Below are 23,034 nucleotides of genomic sequence, written 5' to 3' on the forward strand. Positions count from 1 at the left end.
ATAGTAATTCCGTGTATGTGTCTGCACCTTCTCCCGCAGTTGCCTCACAATCGACTGCACCCCCACCAAATGAGTGTCCTAGAATGAGTGGACAGGTAAGTACTCCCACGATAGATATTGAAAAGCTAACCGAAGACTTAGATTCCCGACTCTCAATGGCCCGAAGTGAACTGTCTAGCTTACGAGATATATGTGAGCAAAGTGGATCAGCCACATCCAGGACCGAGTAAACACAGAGGGTGCAGACGCCTGACAGGTCCATAGAGGAAGGGTGGAAAAAGGGGGAGATACTATTCCGAATACAAGAAGAGCCAACCAGAATAATAGAGTTAGAACAACACACGCCCGGCGAGAACCCAGGGGAAGAGGGAATGGCCACAGGAGGGATGGAGGAGTTGTGGTGTGACATGGAGGAAGATGAGTTGGAAGGAAGAATATTGGGATTGGCTACAGGAGGGATGCCAGTGAGGCTAGACGAAACACCTCTGGGGAGGGCCATGGAAGAAGAATGGACGGGGAGATTAAGGAATAGAGTGGGAAGAATGGCACCATTGGGAAAGAAAGGGGCAAAGGTGAGTATTGGGAAAGGAACAAAAGGTAGGTTACAGCTGCCCATGATACATAGAGGAGGAGGGAGGCCAAACTGCATTCCCTGGTCTCAGATGGATAAGGCCAACTTATTGAAATCATTGCCCCCGCTGTCAGGGGGAGCAAGTAAATGCATGTATGCATTCGAGAAGCACACAGCAGGGGTCCCATTAGCTGTTGGTGATGTTAAAAGTTTGTTAATGTCTACAGTGGTTGACCAAGCTGACAGGTTTTGGGCAAAGGCCGGATTCCCAGGGATAACATTAGATTGTGACCGCCATGATGGTGCCTCTTTTAATACAGTACGCGCAAGGATCTCGGATACTTTGAGGGACACCTTGCCAGACACACCAGATTTACAATCAGTAATGCAATGTACAATGAATGACGGGTAAGATGCTATGGACTTCATTTTAGGGATGCAGGAGATGTGGAGAGCGGAAACGGGTATGGCCTGGGATCAAACAACATCTTTGTTTTTCTTAATAATAAAGAGAGGGTTTCCAAAAGAGGTACAAAAAGCACTCGACAACATAGCCGGGATTGAAGCGAAAGGCTGGCCTGAAATACAAAGTATAATAGTACACCACTGGAAGAGGATCAAGGAGAGGGAGAAGGAGATAGCACAGAGAAGGTTGACAGATGAGGCAAAATTAATACAAATGAAACTGGTGAATGTTGCAGCAGCTGTAGCTGCACTCCCTCCAGATAGAGACACTGAGGTGGAGGAGGGGTCAGTAGCAATACAAGAGAGAATGGCAGTATATTGGGCAGGCAATGGCCATTCACAGTGGAATGGACAAGAGCAACCCTTTCACCACAACCACAAATGGTGCACCTGCACCCTTTGGTGGGGTGGCCATGGTATACTATTTATTTGACTAAAGGGGGGATAGTTTGCTCGACCCCCACGATCTGCCCATTATGAGTGATGTTAGTAGTACACACACGAGCAACAGCACCAGAAGTACGCAGCATACCGGTGGACCCAGACATGTTTATTCAGGGGTTGAAAACACTGGCCCGAGTGGTCCCAGAATTGAAGCACCAGGAATGGAGGGTGCCTGCAGAATTTGTTTTCCGTCCCATAGCACGCCCAGAGATAGTGCCCAGGACAGTGATGTCATTAGACTTGCACGCAGTACAGGTTTCAGCACAGAGAATAGCAGTCATCGGAATGGACCTACATGGCTGCCAGTGCCGCACAGTGTTGTGCATCAATGCCGACATTGCGCTGCGAGATCTATCAGATGACAACCTCTTCACTCATTCAGACAGTGACGGGGAAATAATAATGGAAATAGCAATCCCCTGTGACATCATGATACAGGCAAGACAGGTGCCAGTGCAGTTGATGGCAGTGGTAGGAGCGCCACCTTCATTTTTTGACAGTGACATGCAATCAGTACCGGGTGACTTGTGGATGACCGGCCCACATGATGTGGGACTGTGGGACTGTTGAATGAGGTAACACCTGTTAAGATAAAACTCAAACAAGGAGCCTTACTGCCCAGAGTAAAGCAGTACCCCCTGTCCTGGGAAGCAGAGGGAGGGATAAAAGAAACAATCACTGCCCTACTAGCACAGGGAATAATTGTACCATCAAATTCAGCATGCACCACATGTATTTACCCCATTAAGAAAGCAAAAGGTGGGGCCTGGAGGGTGATACAAGATTTACGCCCACTCAATGACGTCATACAAAAGGACTTCCCATTGGTTCCCAATCCTGCATCAATTCTGTGCAGCATACCAAAAGACGCATCTTGTTTCACTGTGGTCGACTTTAAGAACGCATTCTTCTCAGTACCACTAGCTGATGAGTCCTGATACCTAACAGCATTTACATGGGAAGGAAAGAGATACAAGCATTGTAGGCTGCCCAGGGGTACTGTGAAAGCCCAAGTATATTCAACAGGATTTTACACAAAGATCTAGGAAATGTGTTCACGGACAGCACAATTATCCAGTACGTGTATGATTTACTGATTTGTGGGAAAAATGAGGATGAGTGCAGGAAAGATTCTGTTACGCTTTTGACATTGTTGGCCCAAAAATGTTACAAAGTAGATAAAGGAAAATTACAATACTGTCAACAAGAAGTGTTGTAACTGGGACAACTGATTTCAAAAGATGGTAAACGCATCATACCAAACAGGGTGGCCGCCATCAAAGCAGTGAGCAGGCCAAAAACAGTGAAGGAAATGCAGAAATTCCTCGGCATGTGTAACTACTGCTGAGCTTGGATATTAGAGTATGCAGCACACACTAAGCCATTACTGCAGGGACTCAAGGAAGCACAAAGAGAAAACACAGAAATTCAATGTACAGCAGAGATTGATGAGGCCTTCACAACACTTAAAGAACTAATTTCAACAGCACCAGTACTCGCGATCCCAGACTATGAGTGCAGATTTTATTTATTTTCACATTGCAGCTGGACCCTCATGACAGCAGTACTGACACAAAGAACATTTATGGGGCACAAACCATTGGCTTATTACAGTGGAACACTGGACGCAGTAATTCAAGGACACTTCGCCTGTGAACAATCTCTCACAGCCGCAGCGTTCGCAATTGAAAAAAGTGCAACAGTCGTGATGGGATGTTCCCTGACACTGTTCGTGGAACTCTCCCTATTCGCCACATTGGAAACATCAAAAAGCACACTAACCGCTCAGCGAGTCACAGCGTATGAAATTATTCTGTCCAGTGCTAACATACACATAGTGAGATGCAAAACAGTCAATCCTGCAACATTCATCACAGAGGCATGCACAGTGGAAGACGTGCAAGCACATGATTGTGCAATGTACAGGGGAGAGGAGGGGGACACACCCACAGTAAGTGAAAACACACTAACTGAAGGTGAAATATACTTCATAGATGGGTCAGCATCAATAAACTCAGAGACAGGAGAAAAACACGTGGGAATAGCTGTTGTAAGACTAGAGGAGATGAATATGAAGTGCTGGTACAGCAGCGATTACCAGCCCATTACTCAGCACAAGCTGCTGAACTGGTAGCACTGATTGAAGCCTTACATGCCGCCAAGGGGTGTGCTGTCACAATTTACACAGATTCAGCCTACATGACTACTACAGTAGACAGGGGATTGGCCAGATGGGGGAGAAGGGAATTTCACAGGGCAGATGGGTCACCCGTGCAACACGCCAAACTACTTAAGGAATTGATAGAAGCCTTAAAAGACCCTACAATTGTAGCTATAGTGAAAGGCCAGGCCGATATAAACAACACTGAGCTCAACACTATCAACGCTGCCACCAAGGAGGCATCTTACTTAACAAAAGAAAGGACAGATGAGTACTTGATACAGAAACACATGGAAGAAGATCTCCCAGATAAGTATAATACAATGCCCGTATCACAAATATTAGAACTACAAGATGGGCCAACAGACGAGGAAAAAGAGTTGTGGGAAAAAAGGGGATGTAGCCAGTCGCTTACAGACCTCCTATGGCACCAGAACAACACAGGTAAGGTGGTAATGCCCTGCAAGCTACTAGAAATAGTGTTTCAACAACTTCACTTTCCAGCCCACAATGCAAAGCAGCACAGATACAAGAGAATTGGTTTATCCCAGCGTTGCAGGAACAACTTTCCAGACTTGCAATGGAATGTACAACCTGCCAAATATACAATTCAGGAATGACATTGAGGACACTGCGGGAACATTACCCAAACCATCAAGCCCCTTCAGAGAACTGCATATTGATTATGTAGATATGGGAGAAAGGTACAATGGGTCACGCTACATGATAGTAGTAGTGTGTCCATTTTCAAGATGGGTTGAGGCATCACTGTGTGCCCACCTGGATGCCAAGTGTACTGCAAAATTCTTAGTGCGGGAAGTATTCCCATGCTGGGGATTTAGTGACGTGATTCGCACGATAACGGCACACACTTTATAAATGACCTCTTCAAAGAAGTAACAGCTGTGCTAGGTATAAAACATAAGCTATGCTCTATTTATCACCTACAAAGTAACAGTGTGGTTGAGAAGATCAACGGCCCTCTTAAAGGGAGATTGTCGAAACTATGTTTTACACAAAAATAAATAGGGTGCACTGTTTGTCTTTGGCCTTGTTTGAGCTGAGGAATCAGCCCAGCAAGCACCACCATCTGTCACCCCAATAAAATTATAACAGGAAGGCGCATGCATACGGAAAATTGTCCACTCCGCAGACATTCAGATGCCCAAAGAAGTGCTACAGTATTAGGTGAAGAATGTAATGACTGTCTGATAAAGCTCACAAAAGCAGCCCGTATGATAGCAAAGCAGCTAGCAACCCCATTCACAAGTGAAGAACAAAGTGAGACAACAACACCAACCACAGACTGTCCAACAGGTCAACTACTGCCAGGGGAGATAGTATACGTGAGGAGTTTCGTTCGAAGGTGGAATGCTCCAAGATTTCATGGCCCATACGAGGTAGTGTATTGCACAACGACGGCTGTGAAAGTGAAAGGGCTGAGATAGTGGATACATTTAACAGACGCTCGAAAAGCGTATGACAATGTCATACAGGGACAAGTCGGGAGAGTGGATGAGGAAGAAATACAGACGTAATAATTAAAAGGAAAAAATGATCTCTTCTACCAGTAGCCAGTGATAAAATATAAGAAGTAGTAAATGAATTACAACTGGATTGTACATAATGTTGATAATGAACTGTGGAAATGTTTCTCTCTCTTTCTCTCTCCCCAACCCTTCTTCATAATTACCCCACTACCTTTTTCTTTAAAATGGACGAGTAAAAATGTTAAAGTAAATGTATTTGGATGCCTTTTTGGATGCTTAATACACCTTTATGTTTTACTATATAGGAGAAACCATGGCAACGGACGGGACCCTCGCTATGACTAGTATTAGGGCAGATAGAAACGGGAATGTAAATTTTGACTTGCGTAGATATTCGTATGAGTGTGGCCTGTTTGTATGCGCTGTAATATTTTTTACACTAATGTTTAGCCTGGTTTTATACTGGGCGGTTACATTTATATCTATTGATATAAATGAGAGGGGAGGGAACAGAACAAACATGATCAACGGAACAAGCATGATAAAACAAGGGTCCTATCTTATATGGGCTGGCTACCAGCTCATATGGGGGTATAATACCCACCATGATAGTGCACACCATTTGAATAAAACTAACGATAAATCAGTAACCCCACGCCCAATTGATGCACATAACGTCTCTGAATTCAGTGTTTATGAGTTAAATTATCAAAATCCCTCTGTTTTAATCATGGTTATATATTTTACCACCTCTACTGCTGTCACACCAACAGGCTTTCCGTCCATAAAATATGAATCCCTTTCAAGCATAAAAGAAGATGATGCGGAAATGACTGAAATGTTTCTAGCCCTGTATGACGTATGGGAAAGGGGGGGGGCAGGTGAACAAAGTACAACACAACAGGCACTAAAGCATGAAAGAATATACCTCAAAAGCAATAGGAGAAGGAGGGAGGTTGGGAGGAGAAAATATGACGAATACTCCGGACTGGGGCTAGACACAAAAGAAGACCCCAGGCACCCGCACCAATCAAATAAATGGAACGCAGACATGAGCTCTACAGCCGAACAGACAACCAATGAGCAAAACAGAGGGGGGTCTGGGAAACTCTCTACCAGCACAAACACAACCCATTGACTTATTCTTGGGTGGATGGCCCCTGGGAGAGTCTCAACCAAGTCTTTATCTCACTGTTCTTTTCACAGAGAATAAATATCCCAACAACCAACCAATGAGAGCTGTAAGGTATGCTCTCTGATACCCCATGGCTCAGGTACCCCTAAGGTGCTCCTGCCCCAAGAACTGCCTCTTGCTGACGCCCAGTGTCTCCTTCATCTCACCTTATATAGAATAAAGAACACCTTCCAGGCACACACAGTTTCTTTTGAAATGCTGCAGAATGAAAAAAGCGTGCTACTCAAGACCTAAAGGAGTGATATGTTTGAAAGAACCTTTTTTGGTAATTAAAGGAACACTGTTTTCAGAGAACAAATGGAAGGAAGAACAGGTGACATGCAAAGCAGAAGCACTACGAGGGATGGCAGCAGAAAAACTGCAATGGATCGAGAAAACATGCAAAGCTCACCTGGGTCACAGCCCTGGAGAAGCCCTTCAAACTGCAAAAAGAAATTACATATGAACTGTGCTTCCTTGGTGAAGCGAAAACTAACATGGGCACAAACAAGAACTGTAACAAAACACTCATCATCCCAGATATGAAGAAAGGGACAGCAGCCCTTATGGACACTTACTGGGTCTGCGGTAAACAGGCATACTTGCACTTCCCACAATCTTGGAGGGGCACATGTTCTTTGGCAACACTGCACTCCGCCCTGATGGTGGTTCCGGAGAGTCATATCGAAGGGGGAAAGGGACTGCAAGCCATCCAAGTTCCAGAGCACTTGCAACCGACGGAAGAAACGCCAATGTATGCCTGATCCGCGGACAACGTCCAAAGCCTGATATCAAGAAAATGGAGGTCATCAAACTACATATCCAAAGCCTCCACAGAACTTTTGTCACAAATCCCTGACAGTTTCCGGCTGTTCAACTCGGCTGAAACATTTTTTGCCTCCCTCGTCCCCAATATCCAAGCGCGGGCCAAGGCAAAATGGCTGCAAATAATGCACTGGGAGCTGATCCAACTGGCCAATGACACTGAAGAAGGATTCAACGTAATCAAGGTGGAGCGAAGGACCCTACGGCTAATGACAATGCAGAACAGGTATGTCCTAGCCCTGTTAACGGCGATGGATGGAGGTGTTTGCCGAATAATCGGGAGCACATGTTGCACGTTCGTGCCTTTTGCGGATGCGGACAACGGAACGCTGTCACACGTTATTGCGGTGGTGCACAATTTGGGAGAGCAGATGAAGAAGGTAAGTGGAGTGGACCCGAGCTCTTGGTTGGACAACATTTTTTCATGGGTACCATCCTGGCTCGGAATGACTGTCTAAATGCTGATACCCATCATCGTATTTTTGCTCTTGATTTTTTGTGTGTGCCAGCTGGGTCTTTGGTGCTGCATGAACGCAGTTCCTAATGGTACAATGATGATGGTGACAATGGGCAGCACTAGAGGAACAGCACAAACTATGCAGGAGGCACAAGTACAAACAGGTGAGGATCCTGAACCTAAATATAGAATGGTGGCTTTGTACTATGATGGGGATATAGTGGATAGACTGTATCGCACGACAATAAAGGAACCCCTGGAACGAGAGTGGTATAAGGAGGTATGGGTAGATCTGGATTGGGGTGGAATGCATATACATAACCCGCACCCCTGACGAGTATGCAAGGGCAGGATAGAGTCTCAGGGGGGTATGTAGAGCCTGGATGCCAATTAAGGGGACACCAGCATGGGACGAAGCAGTAGCTGATGAAAAGGAATGTCAGAGGTTAGGTGAGTTACAATATTCGTTACTTAAGTAATGAAAGGAGGAAATGTATGGGAGGACAGGTCTTTAGGATCCCCCTAACCCACCTCTCTCTCCTACGTGAGGTTTATGACTCATCGGCTGACACCTATGCTCATTGGCCCGGGATGCAGGATGGCTGCGGATCAACACGTAGGGCTGCATGGCTCACCTTGTAGCATAACATAGGGCCTCATTACACGGATGGCTGTGAACCATGGCGCTATTAGCGCCATGGTTTGTGTCGGTAAAATACCGGCACCGCCTTGGTGGAAAGGGGAATTACCACCCTATTCCAAGGTTGGCGGGGCGTTAATTAGCTCCCTGGTCCCTTCGCGGGTTGGTTTTTACCACCTGCAAAAAGCAGGCGTTAAATTCCCCAACCCGTAAAGGGACCTCGTAGTAAGGCGGTAAGGGTTTACCGGTACCAATAAAATACTGGTACCGGTAAACCCTTACCGCCATCCGTGTAATGAGGCTCACAGACTCCATTTTGTGATGCACTTAGACTCCATTTTGAGTATATTAAACCCAGGCCTCTGTGGAACAGGCCGCCTGCAGAAACTGAAACTACTGTTCACCCCCACTCGATCATACACAACGAGCCTGCACTTCCCCCCAGCCTCATCCCGATGGCAGCTCAGCTGAAGGCCTGTTCTCACAAGCAACTAGATGTGAACAAGTAACAGAACAAACACTGTATCATTTACCTTCCGCAGTACATCATTGCCCCGGCGGTGACCTGACTTTTAGTTGGGATCTGGGAAAGAACAAAGTTGTCCCTATGAAAGATACCTTGACCCCCCACAGAACCCCATGTTCATGATATGTGGTGTTCATGATGACCCCCCAACCCTGTCCCCTCGGCTGAAACAGTTAAACCTGAATACCAAATCCCTGTGCCTCCCAGTCTTATCTATGCTGCTAAGCGATTTGTGAAAAAGGTTTAAAACCTGTGTTGCCGATTGCCATATTAAAATGGTATGATTTTTGCCCACCCCATGACATCTCCGTGTAAAGAGGTCAAACGTATGTACACACAAATCTACCCTTTACTGACCCATCAGTGCTGCTATCGTAAAATGGTTAAAAAAGCAATGTATAAAAAGCCCATGTAATTTGTCACTGAGATCGATGCACCCACCAACCTGGTTCTACCGCACGTTTTATGTTCATTTTCCTCAGGGGCTCCAAGCAACAGAATGAAAAATGTTGTATGATGTAAATGATCACTTTCTCTCCATTGATCCTGTAAACATAATCGCATGCGAGTTGTAGAGATATGCAATTAACATAATGCCCAAATCTAAACAGCCTGTCTCAATAATAGTGTTCATGCTATTCAGTAAACAGGCACCCGCGAAAAGTTACAAGGCCATCTCCGCCTCCTTCTAGAGAGATGCATATCCACTCCCCTCCTCCCCCCAAGGCTCGGCAGGGCTTTACCGTCCATAGTTTTCTGTTGTTGGAAGCGTTACAGCTGCACCTCCCTGCATTCCTCTTGGGCCCGCACCAAGTATTTACCTACCCCCCCATGCCTCTGACACCAGATGCCATCATAAAATCACTGTGTACCGCCATGATCAGGCCAAGAAGAATTATGAGCCACCTGGTCCCAAATCCTGCCGCTTTTGAGGTGCCAGCTACGTGGCCCCACTGACCCAATAGTATTTCAGTTCACCCTAAGCCTAACAGGCCATGGAGACAGTTATTCACCCCTGTGCTAACATACCATAAAACTATCACCCACTACATCTAACAGAATAGAATAATAAAGATAGCCTAACCCCTACCCCCTGATAAGACACCTGAACTCATGAGACTGGGTCCTTTGCTAAGGCAACTTTTATGGTGATGTATTAAGGAAGCCTTGTATTATGTACTGTTTTTCTGTGTTTCACCCCTGGTATTAGATTGACGTGTTGTAGGATTTATATGGTAACCTGACATAGCAGTTTGTGATGAATGTGTACGATTGGCCACAAGGGCAAATTGTTAGTTTTGTAGAAATGTATCCACATGGACAGATCGCACCCTGACTCTTCACCCCGATGAGCCCAGATGACCCAAGCACTCCGTGATGCTACCACGTAGATCCCCCCCAACTATGGAGCACCGCACCAACATTATACATAGTAGCTAGTCATCGCCATCCAATCCCCACGACTATGAGCCCCCTATAGCTTATCTCGTGTAAAACGTGTTTTGTAATAAATATGACTGTCTTTGCTATTGTCAGACAGAGTGCCCTCAGAGTTTGCAAAGTCCTTTGAATGCCCTATATTGATTTAGATAAAACCTTCTTTATCTCATCCGCACTTGGTCTTGGTCTCATTCCCTGCTGGGGTGTGTCCATTATTGCCTCTCATTGAAGGGGGTTAACTGCCTTATTGGGGGACGCTCACTTTCACATGCTAATCCCCTCTATAGTCCCTGGACTGATTTGCCACATCTAATCTAAACCCATTCCCCTAAGCATGAAATACATACACTTTCCAGGTTGTGCACTAATCCTTACAAGTAACTCAACAAATGACTATTTGATATTTCTACAAAGAGGGTTATTTTTGATGCAAATGTATTAATTGCTTGACTGTTCAATCTTGCCGACACATGTTTCAACTTTCAGATGCTTTCACAGCATTACTTTATACCGTCAATTAGCATGGTTCGGTTCAGTTAGTAATTAGTAATATTCCCAGATATATTCATAAAATAACAATATAAACAGTTAAACATTCATTGACATTACCATTCCAATCTTGTTAATTCACATTTGATCAAAAGATGTTTAGGAGTGGAAGCAAATTAAAGTAATAAAGGAAAATAATAAAAAGAGGAAATATATAGAACATAATCAGTCAACTATTGTTGTTGCTCTGTTGTCAACTATAAAACCATGTTGGTTCATCAAGAACATTAGCGTGCTAAGTTCCAACTCTATATTTCAATACCTTTATCAGTGACATCCTGTTAGCCTGACAAATGTCCTTTATTTTAAACCTAAATCCTCAAAATTAATCAATTGAAGAAAAGTGGCTCACCCACAGTGGTGTCAACTCAATGAAATTCTGCCAAATCGCTTGATTGTATGCTTGTGTTCCAATCCATTCCCATAAGGAGGTGGTTCCCTACATCATCATGTTCAAACCCAGGAACATGATATGATTGGTGGCTTCCCATTATTAATATATTCATAAAGTGAGACCATCACGTGATGTGGTCACCTCTGTTCCGGACATGATCAAAGTAATCTGGCAAGGCTAACTCTGCATTAATAGACAATAGGCCTTCTCATTACACCAGACACTGTAGTGCACACAAGTTGCCTTCCCTGACCTTGTACTTAATGTTGCCCTGTCTATGACCTCTGCCACCACAACAATGGTACAATTTGGTGCTTTTCCTGTGTTTATATATGTGAGTACCTGTTATGTGGGAAAACTAACTAAAACAACAAACTTCAGTCAACTCCTACAATGGTACATTCTAATAGGTTTTTCCTCAACCTGAATCGTTTTGTCTGGCTGGGACGCGTTACGTGCATCCCAGCATTCCACACTTTAGTTAAAACTCCATTAACTAACCATGCTGCCTCCTTCTTTCTATAATCATCATCCTTAAGTACCCATGCCTTGCAAACATAACATAAACCACCCCTTTCACATACTCTTCCTGGGCACCAGTCATGAAACAGCACCCCTTGTCTTCTGCTAAATCAACCCATCACTCAATATAATTCTCTGGGTCTGGTTTGGGTGTGGTCAAAGTTCCCAGGGTTGCAAAGCTTGCTCTATTTTAACCATCCTTGGCCTCACAACCTAATCCCATCCATCAGTCTAGGGGTGGACTTGTGTTTTGTGAGAGGAGGAGCTCTACCTGCCCTTATCTAAACCATCAGCATGGCGCTCTTCGTCAATGTCTTTGTGCAGCACCTCAGTATCATCAGACATGATCAAATAAGCATGGGCAGAAAAACCACAATGGAAACCAGCATTTTATGACTGTTACTAACCATGATGGGACCCATGAAAATATAGAATCATATTGATCATTAGCGTTTACTCCAGCTTCTTCCTCCATAGGAATCGTCAAATTGTGAAGGACCCCTATGACATGAGACAAAGACCCACTATCCACAACATTTGGGGGAATAAATGTACAGCAGGACAGTGCAATTTTCTTGCATACGCCCTAATCCGTAGCCGTGAGCAAATCCAGAACATATCTGTTCTGGAGGGTCATAACCAAATTGCCCTTAGCGTGCTCTTTATCGAGTTAAGACCATGCTCTGTCTGGTTCACCATCTGAAGCATCTCTCATCTGGTCATCTGCAGCCACTTGGCATTGGCTGCATTCTGGATAGCTGGCACCCGGAGGGAGGCAAACATTTTCTCTGTTTTCGTAAACAATCAATGATGAACTGGAATCGCCTTTAGTTTATCGGAGGAGTGTTTGGGCTGGTAGTTTAATCTCTTCTGATGATGACCTCTGAGTGAGCCATGAGTCCAGTTAGTGGATGAGGGCTCAGTTAGATAATAATAAATAATAATAATAATAATAATAATTAGGCTTTTATATAGCGCTACAAACCCTCAGGTATCTGAGCGCTGCTTATTATTACCCACGGTGTGTGGTGCTCATTTATCGACCTCGGAAGGATGAAAGGCTGAGTTTGGCCCCGCCGGGATTCGAACCTGCGTTAACAGGCTCTGCACGGGTGTCAAAGCGGGCGCTCTACTCGCTGTGCCACTTGACCGGCTTGGGGCCGGTGCATTTATCTCTGACAGATGGCAGTCAAGAACCTCTAGGACTGCTGAGTGCAAGGTGGTCAGTGAACATATGCCCCTCATGTTGGGAGGAGGAATAGATATGTGAATATCCCACACACCCAGTACAAATCCATCAACGCTGCTATGCCTTCATTCAGGTCGGATAAATGACATCTTAAAATATCTGCTATTTGTTCATATGGATATAGTGCCATGTCCTTGAAAGGAAAAGGAATACTCTGCTGGCCTCTGTAATTTGGCTGGTGTTTTGCTTAGCTTGATCCATGTCAATGTTAGTACATAGTTAACCCATGTTCTACCACAGTTCTGATTCACTCGTGCCACCACGTGTTTAGGAAACCTAAGTAGCCCACCCGCTGGCTAGCTCACTTCTCCTGCAACCCATCTATTGGTGGAAAACAACACACCCTCCAACTTCAGTAATGATTGTACTTTGCACCAGGCTTTTCTTTTTCTTTTTTTCTTGGCACATTCTTCATCATCTCCATCCATTATTTCTGCTTGGACAGTGTGCCCTTGGAAGAGACATGGTGCTTCTTTGGCAGTCTTGTCTGCTGCCTCATTGCCAAGTGGAACGGGGACTGTATTGTGGAGGTGCGTAGTGCATTTAATGACTGGTTCTAGCATTTGGTGGGACAAATCATAAATCAATCTCTCTAACAAGGCCACATATTTCACAGGCGAGCCATTGGATCTCCGAAATCCCCTCCTTTTCCACCTGGACAACCCTGAACGTACAGTGGTGATGCTGTATGCGTTATCAGAGTAATTGGTCAATAATCATACCTGGGATGTGCCTGATGCTTCAATTAGTGCAATCAGTTCTGCTGCCTGAGCTGAATAGTGTGTTGGTAAACCTTTTTGTACTAGAACTTCATATTCTCCATCTACAAGGCACACCACTGCTGCACATGTGTGTCTTTTCCTGTCTCCTGATAAATCATTGATGACCCATCAATGAAGAGGACCTCCCCTTCCTCCGATGAATCTTCTCTAGCTCTTATGAAATCATCTGCAGGGCCTTCATAAGTGACACAATCCTGCATGTTCCCTCCTTCCTCAACTGGCATTGCGATGAACATGGCCGTGTTTACTATACAACAATTCACATTGTGAATGGATGGGCTTCACAAAATCACTTCATATGCCTAGGCCGTTTGTGGAGCTAAAGTAGAATCAGATCTTTCAAGAATCACAAACACTGCATGTTCAACATATATTGTTGCTGAACACCCCATTGTGATTGTAACAGATTTTTCAATGGCAAAAGCTGCAGCGGCCAGTGCCTGCTCACCAGGGAATTGAACCTGCATACTGAATCTAATATGCCATTGTAATGTGCTAGGGGATTGTGTCCAACGGATGGGTGCTGAGCCAATACAGCAGTCATTACTTGGCAATTGGAATGTGAAATTAGATAACATTCTTTTGTGTAATCAGGGGTTGCTTGTACTGGTGTGTTGCTTATGGCAAATTAAACTCATGGAAACATGTTATCATTTCTCTTGTCCATGTAAGTGACCCTTTTCTTTTTTGTGTCCCCTCAAGTCCCTGCATTATGGGTTTTGTATAAGTGGAATAGTCAAAAATCAAAATAATTGCACAATTCCAAGAACTGATGCATTTTTTTTTCACTGTAGGGGCTGTGGTGTGTTCTCTACTGCAGCTGCCCTTTATGGAGTTACTCTTTGCCCTGCTCATGATACTATTTGTCGCAAATACTCCACCTCTTTCTGACAGTATTGCATTTTGTCCTTATCTACTGTGTATCCTTTGTCCGCAAGCAATGTCTTCGGTTTGCCGAACACTACGAGGTCATCTACATACTGAATTACTACTCAATACATGCACATTCCTCAAATCCATGTGTAATATTGTGTTAACAAATACTGGGGGACTCACAATACCCCAGAGGAAGTCTAGTGTGTTGGAACCTTTGTCCGCAATATGTTAATGCAGTGAGATATTGAGAATTGGGGTGCAATGGAAGAACGCATTTTTAAAATCAATTAAAGTGTGTTCCCTCAGTTGGTATATTACTGAGGATCGTGGCAGGATTTGGCACAACTAGCAATTCAGCCTCAGCCTGAGCCTCAGCAAGGTTTTTCAAATGACTTAATCCTGTATCTTCCTCCAACTTGACCCTATTGCTTTTTTGACAGGGTATATCACTGTGCCACATGGTAACTCAAGTGTACTTTAATGTCCTGCCATAGTGCAACAAGTGTTTCATATATTCACTCATCTGCTTTTCTTAACAATGGATACTGGTGTACTCTGGGTAACACTGCTCCCTGTTTCACGTTGATACATATTGCCCCTATTCTCTTCAAGAGTTCTACATCATGTGAGTTATCTGTCCATAAAGTGCTTGGGAGCTGTAAGAAATCCTCCTGTAAGTGTGCAGGAATGCATTTAGCACTAAGTATAGGACAAGAGACATTCCTATGCTGGATCATTATTTGACATGGGATACAAACCCCCAAGATCATTTCACCATCAATATCAGCATCCCCAAACAGCTGCCCATCTGACACCCCACTCTCTCCAAATCCAACCTCATGTTGGTCTTGAAAATTCTGATGGCACCCTCGATGGCTTGTTTCGTGTACCTGGCACCCAGCTCACCAACCAGTTGATTCATACATGAACACATCTGGGTGCAAAATAATTCCTCTAGTGGCACCATCACAATACCATGCTCGAGTAATCGCAATATTCTAGCAAAAATGAATATCTGGTTTGGAGCATACTACCCCTTTTTCTGAAAAATGAAATTGTCATGTTCAACTTACTTAACAGATCCTTGCATAAGAAGTTCACCAGAGTTGCAGTTGAATACAATAGCGGAGCTAACACCTCTTAGCTACCTGCCTTGATGGGTAAGTCTTCTGGAAATGAATCCAAATGTATTGCCCCAGACAACCCTTGCATGTCCATTATTTTACCTGATAAGGGGAAACACCCTTCCATGATTTGACTGCATTTGTATCAACCATGAAAACAAATTATGTGTTGCCTATAGCTGCATCTTCCATGCTTCTGGTAACTGATAGGACAGGATATTCTAAAGCTCTCCGTGGGCTGTCCTAATATGGGTGGGTGTTTGACCCTAGGAACATGAAAGGGTTAATGTCCCCCACACTTGCCCCTTGGTATTGTGTCACTGTGCCATGTGGTAAGACATTTTTATCCAACACCTGTGGTCCTGGAGGTTGTGTTCATTGCTGTGCATACAAGGGTGTGCTATTTTGTGTGAGTGGCTGCATCTCCTGTGGATGCACCTGTTGTGGTATTGCATCTGAAACTGGTACTGGGACTGTTGTCCCTGCTGGGTTGTCTGTGTGGGCACCACGCCATAAAGGACACTTGGAAGCATCATCCCATACTACTGTGGATATGTGACCGGCCACTGGTCCACTGGGATATGTTCAGGTATCATACACAGCTGCTTCCCTATTCCTACATTCTTGCACAAAATGGGCCATTTTTCCAAATAACCAACACAGTCCTGGTCCACCAAATCTGACTAAACAAAAAAAACAGGGACTATTTTTGGGTATTCAAACTGTGTGTTGCCCAAAATCGTTTTCACACTAAGGAAGACACAGTTATGTCGAGTGGGGACGAGTTTTCACAGAGCCAGTGGATCTGACTACGCTTTCCAAGTCATCTCTAGTGCACTTGTGTTGTGCTAAAAGACACATGCTCCACCACCTTGGTTTAAGCATGTGTTTGTTGCCGTACAGATGAAGGTAAAGTTAATTTTAATAGATTTTCTCTGTATTGGCAAGTGCAGATTATGTTTTAAAACAGTGAAGAACTTTCTTCAGCAGGTGTTCTCTCTGGAGGGTATTCACCTCAAACAGTAAGGGCCCCTAGGTACTTGGGCAGGGGGTCCTATATCAGAATGGGATAGACCTGTGCGGATAATGCTGGGCACTAGGTTTTGCCGTTCTATAGCTGACCAGTTTCTGTGGGACAGAATTAGTGAGCCACATTCATCAGGGCTAGGCAAGGCATCTGGCTGTATGCCCGCTGTGGTTTATGTCTGGCAGCGGTGTCTGCATATCTTCAAAAACCTCTCCCTGTAGGGGTGAACGGAGGGAGGGGAGAGAGATAGAGCAGGGGTAAATGTCCATTTTGAAACCTTCGTAATAGGTTTTTCTCAAAACACTGCATTGTATGTAAAAAACTGAGCGGAGAAGGCTTACCCGCTCCGTGTGTGAAGGAAGCTCTCCACGGGGGTGAGACGGCCCCGAACCTAGGGGCCAAAAGACAATGATTACTGTCAGCTATGATGCACTGGTGCATCTTGTCGGGAAAGCGAAGAAACAGCAAAATATTGCTATCTATTTTAACCAAATTGGGTGATTCTACTGTAAAAAGCTGCACGCACGCGGCATTGCAGCTGCAAGTTTAGCAATTGTACACCAAGGACACCCTGTGTAAGCACACCAACCCACGCGCCTGCCTCTCAGAACCCAGGGTCTGGGGGAGTGGCTGACCGCAGGTAACTACAAAGATGGTCACTTACCTTAGAGCGATCGTCTCAGAAGGTCTAATGGGCCGCGCGCGAGAGGTTTACTTCTCCGCGGGCTGCGCTCCCCTTCTCTTTATATTTCCATTGTGTTCTGACCCGTGCGGTCACGTGAGCCTGACTCCAGCATGGCCGCCCCATTTGGAAGAGGCAGCGGCCATCCCGGAGTCAGGCGCCACGCGCATCGAGGTATCAACAAGGTATCAGGACCCCACAGCTGAAGGACCCGTGAGTGTGATTGTGCAGCCAACCATCAGGTTGAGAAAGGAGTCTCCTATACACCTCGTGTACTTTCCTAGTTGAGTGAAAGGACCGGTTGGAGTGAATGGATAAACTAATTTCGAATGAAGGAATTTCAATATGGAATGCAAAATTAGTGAAAAATCACTGACAAATCCCCCAGTCATATGCACAACACCAATGTGCAAGTCTAGCTGGGATGACTATGGCAGGCACTGTCTCAGCCCATAGGGGCAGGGGATGCATTGCAAGCACCACAGAGTATGTAGTCAACATTCCGAATAGTAGAAAAAATGCATAAATGACATGATTACATTCAAACATTACATGCAGTGGCTCACAGTTAGCCAGACATCAAGGCAATTCAGGCAAAAGCATTTGAATGAATGGAGACAGCGATTGATACTTAAAAACACAAAAAACTGCTGCAAGGGTTGTGCAATGGCCAGTTATCAGAATTGGTTATAAAGTGGCCAAGGTTTGCCAACTGGTGGCTTAGTTGACCCCAGACTTATCTGTCTGGAGACGAAAAATCCAGAGTTGTTCACGTCTGAAAAGCAGATTGTGTATATTCCCCCCCTGGTGGGGATAGCCATTTTTTCAATTATTGTCTATGTGAAGTCTGTAGGAGTGTGTTTTTGAGCCAGAAAATGTTCCACCATGGGTGCTGTGATCTTCTTCGTGCGGATGCATGATCTGTGTTCCGCAAGGCGTGTTTTAATTGGACGTGTTGTCGTGCCTACATAATGTTTGTTGCAAGGGCATGTAATGATGTAGATCACGTTGCAACTATTGTAGTTCGTGAGGGTTTTCTGGATCCATGGAGAATGCCATCCTGTGTCAATCGAGGTGGTTCTCTTGGCACTTGAGCAGGCGTTGCATGTGCCACATGGAGTGTGGCCATTTGCTTGGTTCTCTCCCCAAAGTGTATTGTGTTTGGATAATTTCTCTTTGTATGAGTGCACAAGGGAATCACGTAGGTTCTTCCTTCTTTTCAATGCAAACCTTGGAGTCTCTATTCTGTGTGAGCCGACATTCAAGATCGGCCATAGCTTCAGGATTTCTTTCTTGATCTTGTTAATCAATGGGGAGAAGCTCAGTACTGCTGTGATGTTATTGTGGGATTCATTCAGCTTGACATGATGTTCCAGGGTAACTTCTCGTGGGATGTTCCTGGCTCATTTTTGTGCCTGTTTGATTACCCGTTTGGGGTAACCCCTATTGGTGAGTTTGGTTACAAGGCCTGCCGAATACAGATTATAGTCTGGTAGTGTGGTGCAGTGTCTCTGGTATCTCAGGAACTGTCCAAAAGGGAGATTTCTTCTCAGGCTTGTGGGATGGAAGCTCTCATAGGTGAGCAATGAGTTTCTATCTGTAGGTTTATTGAAGACTGTGCTGACAATTGTTTCATTACCTATCTCCAGGGTGAGATCTAGAAAATGTACCGACACGGTGCTGTGGGTTTCTGAGAACTTAAGAAAGGGGTTCTGGCCATTGAGCCACTCCATGAACATTACGAGGTCGGGTTCATTGCCTCTAAAAATTAGAAGCATGTCGTCGATGTATCTTGACCACAATTCCAGGTTGGGTAGCCATGGATTGTCTGGACTGTAAATCTTTTCTTCTTCGAAGTTGGTGACGTACAGGTTGGCAAGACTCAGAGCAAATGTGGCTCCCATAGCTGTTCCGGACACTTGCTCATAGAACGTGTTCTCGTAGATAAAGACATTTTTGGTCAGAGTGATCTCAGCCAGTTGCATCACCAGAGTGACTGGGGTTTGCATGGGGGGATCTCATTCTCGTAGTATTTGCCCGATAACTCTGAGTGTGGCCATTTGAGGGATCATAGTATAAAGCGATTCAATGTCTAATGTCACCAGGATGTCCTGTGCAGGATTAAAAGGGCGGTCCTTGATGAGTTCTAGAACAGCTGTAGTGTTCTTAAGATAGGAGCGCATTTTCACAACTTCTGGTTTCAGGAAACAATCTACGAATTGTGACAGTGGTTCCAGAATAGAGCCTATCCCGGACACAATGGGTCTGCCGGGTGGTGGATTCCTTCCTTTGTGGACTTTGGGGAGAGCGTAGAAGGCTGGCTTTTTGGGGGATTTTGGATTGAGGAATTCGTATTCCTTATTACTGATGAGTTCATCAGCACTGGCTTCCTCTAGAATTGGTACTATCAACTGTCTGATGGCTTCAGTAGGGTCCGTGCCAAGTTGTCTGTAGCTTGTGTGGTCTTTTAAGAGCTCCATCACCATTTGGTGATATGCCATCGTGTCCATTATTACAGTGACACCCCCTTTGTCAGCCGGCTTGATGGTAATGGCTTCATTACTGGATGGAGATTGAAGTGCCTGTCTGTTTTTCTTAGAAAAGTTCTTGAATCCCGGTGTGATCTCGGATTCTAATTCTTCCAATTTCTTAAGGAGTGCTTTTTCAAACATGATGGACTCAGGTGTGATGGCATTAGGTGGAGGATAGAATGTATATTTACCTCTCAAAGTGGTGGCATTCTTATCTTCTGAGAATGTAATTTGTCCGAAGTACTGTTTTAGTCTGATTTTTCTAATGAGCTGAGCAATTTCTTTCCTGGTTTGGAATGGATCATGTTCAGCTGAGGGTACAAATGAAATTCCCTTCTCGAGTAGGTCTTCTTCTTCTGGAGATAAGGTATATTGGGAGAGGTTCATCACTAAGCTTTCTGTACGAGGACCACTCTCCTCTGAGCATCCACCAGGATGCTGTGTGGGCACCACGCCATACAGGACACTTGGAAGCATCATCCCATACTACTGTGGATATGTGACCGGCCACCAGTCCACGGTTAAGGTATCATACACAGCTGGTTCCCTATTCCTACATTCTTGCACAAAATGGCCCATTTTTCCAAATAACCAATACAGTCCTGGTCCACCAAATCTGACACCATCCTCCCAAATCATCCTCCTCTACCTCTTTGGAAACCTTCAAATCCCAACCTTCCACTTCAATAACCTCTCCGATACCCTCCCTGGTATCCTACCTGGTACCCTCTGTTGTCTGGATAGCATTCATATCATCATGTCCGTTCCAGCACCACCCTCATTTCCACCGGCTACATTCACGGCTCGACCTGTCCCACAGGTGGGCCTGTGATCAACGGTCCTTCTATGCTCAACTTTGCTAATTTCTTCAGTACTAACTTTGCTTCAGCCATCTGCGCAATATACACTACTTCCATTTCCTTCTCCTGTCACCATTTGCAGTGACACGCTATAATTGCCTGAATCTCTGCCCATTCGTTAGCCTCAATCCCTACTACCTTATCCAAATCTTTCTGCACCTCCTAAGGGAGTCCCTTCCTCAACTTGCGATAACATATTGCTATAGTCTTATTGCATGATTGCCCTGCCTCAATCCTCCTGAATCTGTAATTTGCATTGTGCTTGGTCCTCATTGTCCTTCATAGTATGTGCCATAATTGAATCCATGACCGGAGTATCAGGATATGCATTTTTTAGGGAAGCCCACACTGTAGCCCGACAATTGTTAAAATATGCCCCATCATGATTATCATCACTGATCTGTACCCCTGGGTATCCTGCCTTTTTCCAAATGTCATCTGCATGATCCCAGAATGCTACAGAAAATAAGCATTTCATGTGTCCTACCACTAGTGTGATGCCTTTCGCAATGTTTCTACAGCGCATATATCCACTTGCCCACTTCTGCAGCGAGGAATGGCAATGCCTTGATCACAGTTTTTCTATCCATGTGTGGCCAGGGCACATACTACGCTCTGGCCAGACTTTTATGCTACAACGTAAACTGTGGTCCCACCTGCTTCACCGGTAACTTTCTCCCTCCTCGCTTTCCTTTCACCACCACAAGGCAACCTGGTCATGCTCTCAGCCTCAGGTCCTACAAACTCTCTACTCTTGGTGTTGCTCTGGGCTGCACTTCATCCCACTAATCCTCGTCTGTTCCCCACTCTTCCTCCTCTGATACATCTACATCAGCACCTGATGTGATTTATTCATAATGTAAACACCACGTGTGTGGCAATTCTTCTCGATACCCTTCATCATTGTGACCAGTATCCTTAGTTTCAATGTGTATGTCCCTAATCACAGTGCTAGAGGGAGGGACCCAGTACCCTCCATATGATGGGCTCACACAACAAAATCACATGTATTTATACATGCTGTAGACCCTTCCTCTTGCCTCTTGCCTCGGAATGAGGGTATTTACCTCCTCACATTACTTTTTGCTGAGCAAAGGGATTCCAGGTCCTCCATATACTGGACCTCACCTCTTATTTAAACGTATAGCACTGCCTTTCCAACACAGAAGTTCCTGTTTACTCTCTCTTCACCATTTTCCTCATAATGTATACCGTAATGTCACCTTATATAAAACCACTATGTATTGCCATGTGGTATGGCACACTTCATCCACTCTCCATCAACTTAATCCACTCAGACACACTTTCCCATTATTGTTTTCTCCCACTTACATCTATGTGGTCTCCCGAATTCCTCTGATACTGGGTCCTGTCAATGACCTGGACAATCTGGGAGCAGCACACCGCTCAAAAGAGCAGACAGGCCTTCTGTCAACACAGTGCCTCCAAACCTCTTCAAGTCATGCACAGAGACTGATCGCTGTAGATGGGTGCCGCACCCCAAAAACCGCATGGAAAAATAATCCAAAAGTAAAATAGGCACTGCATCTCTTTGCAAAGGAAAACAAGGTTCATTACACAAAAACGTTCTCATATGGTACAGTTGGGCCGAACTGACACAGAGCTCATCTGATCTCAAAATGTTACAGCATTTATAGAAGAGATACTGCAGATTAACAAACTATGAGTATTAAAAATTACAATGTGATCCCACCACGCTCTTTGGCTACCACCTATAGAACATGCTAATACCCCCTATAGACACTGAACTGATTGGCCACATCTAATCTAAGCCCATTCCCCTAAAAAGTGGTCCCTTACATTGTCACGTTCAAACCCAGGTACATGATTGATGACTTCTCATTATTGATATATTCATAAATTCACACTATCAAGTGATGTTCACTCCTCCATTCAAGACACAATCATAGTAAACTGGTGAGGCCAACTCTGCAGTAAAAGACAATGGGCCTCATTACGACCCTGGCGGAGTGGGATACCGCCAGCGGTAATCGCGGCGGACCCGTCCGCCCTACTACGAGTTCCCTTTGCGCCATGGAGGTTTTCTCCGCCTGGTTTTACCGGGCGGAGAAAACCATGGCGCTAAGGGACCTCGTTGTTAATTACGCCGCCGTACTTTACGGCGGCGTAATTAACTCCTTCCCCACTCCCATTATACCCTATGGGGCAAGAATGGGAATGGGGAAGGGTAAAATGGGGATTGGGGATTTACCGCTCCGCCAAG

This window comes from Ambystoma mexicanum, chromosome 11, assembly GCF_040938575.1.
Source record: "Ambystoma mexicanum isolate Mex_15411 chromosome 11, UKY_AmexF1_1, whole genome shotgun sequence".
Lineage (NCBI taxonomy): Eukaryota > Metazoa > Chordata > Amphibia > Caudata > Ambystomatidae > Ambystoma > Ambystoma mexicanum.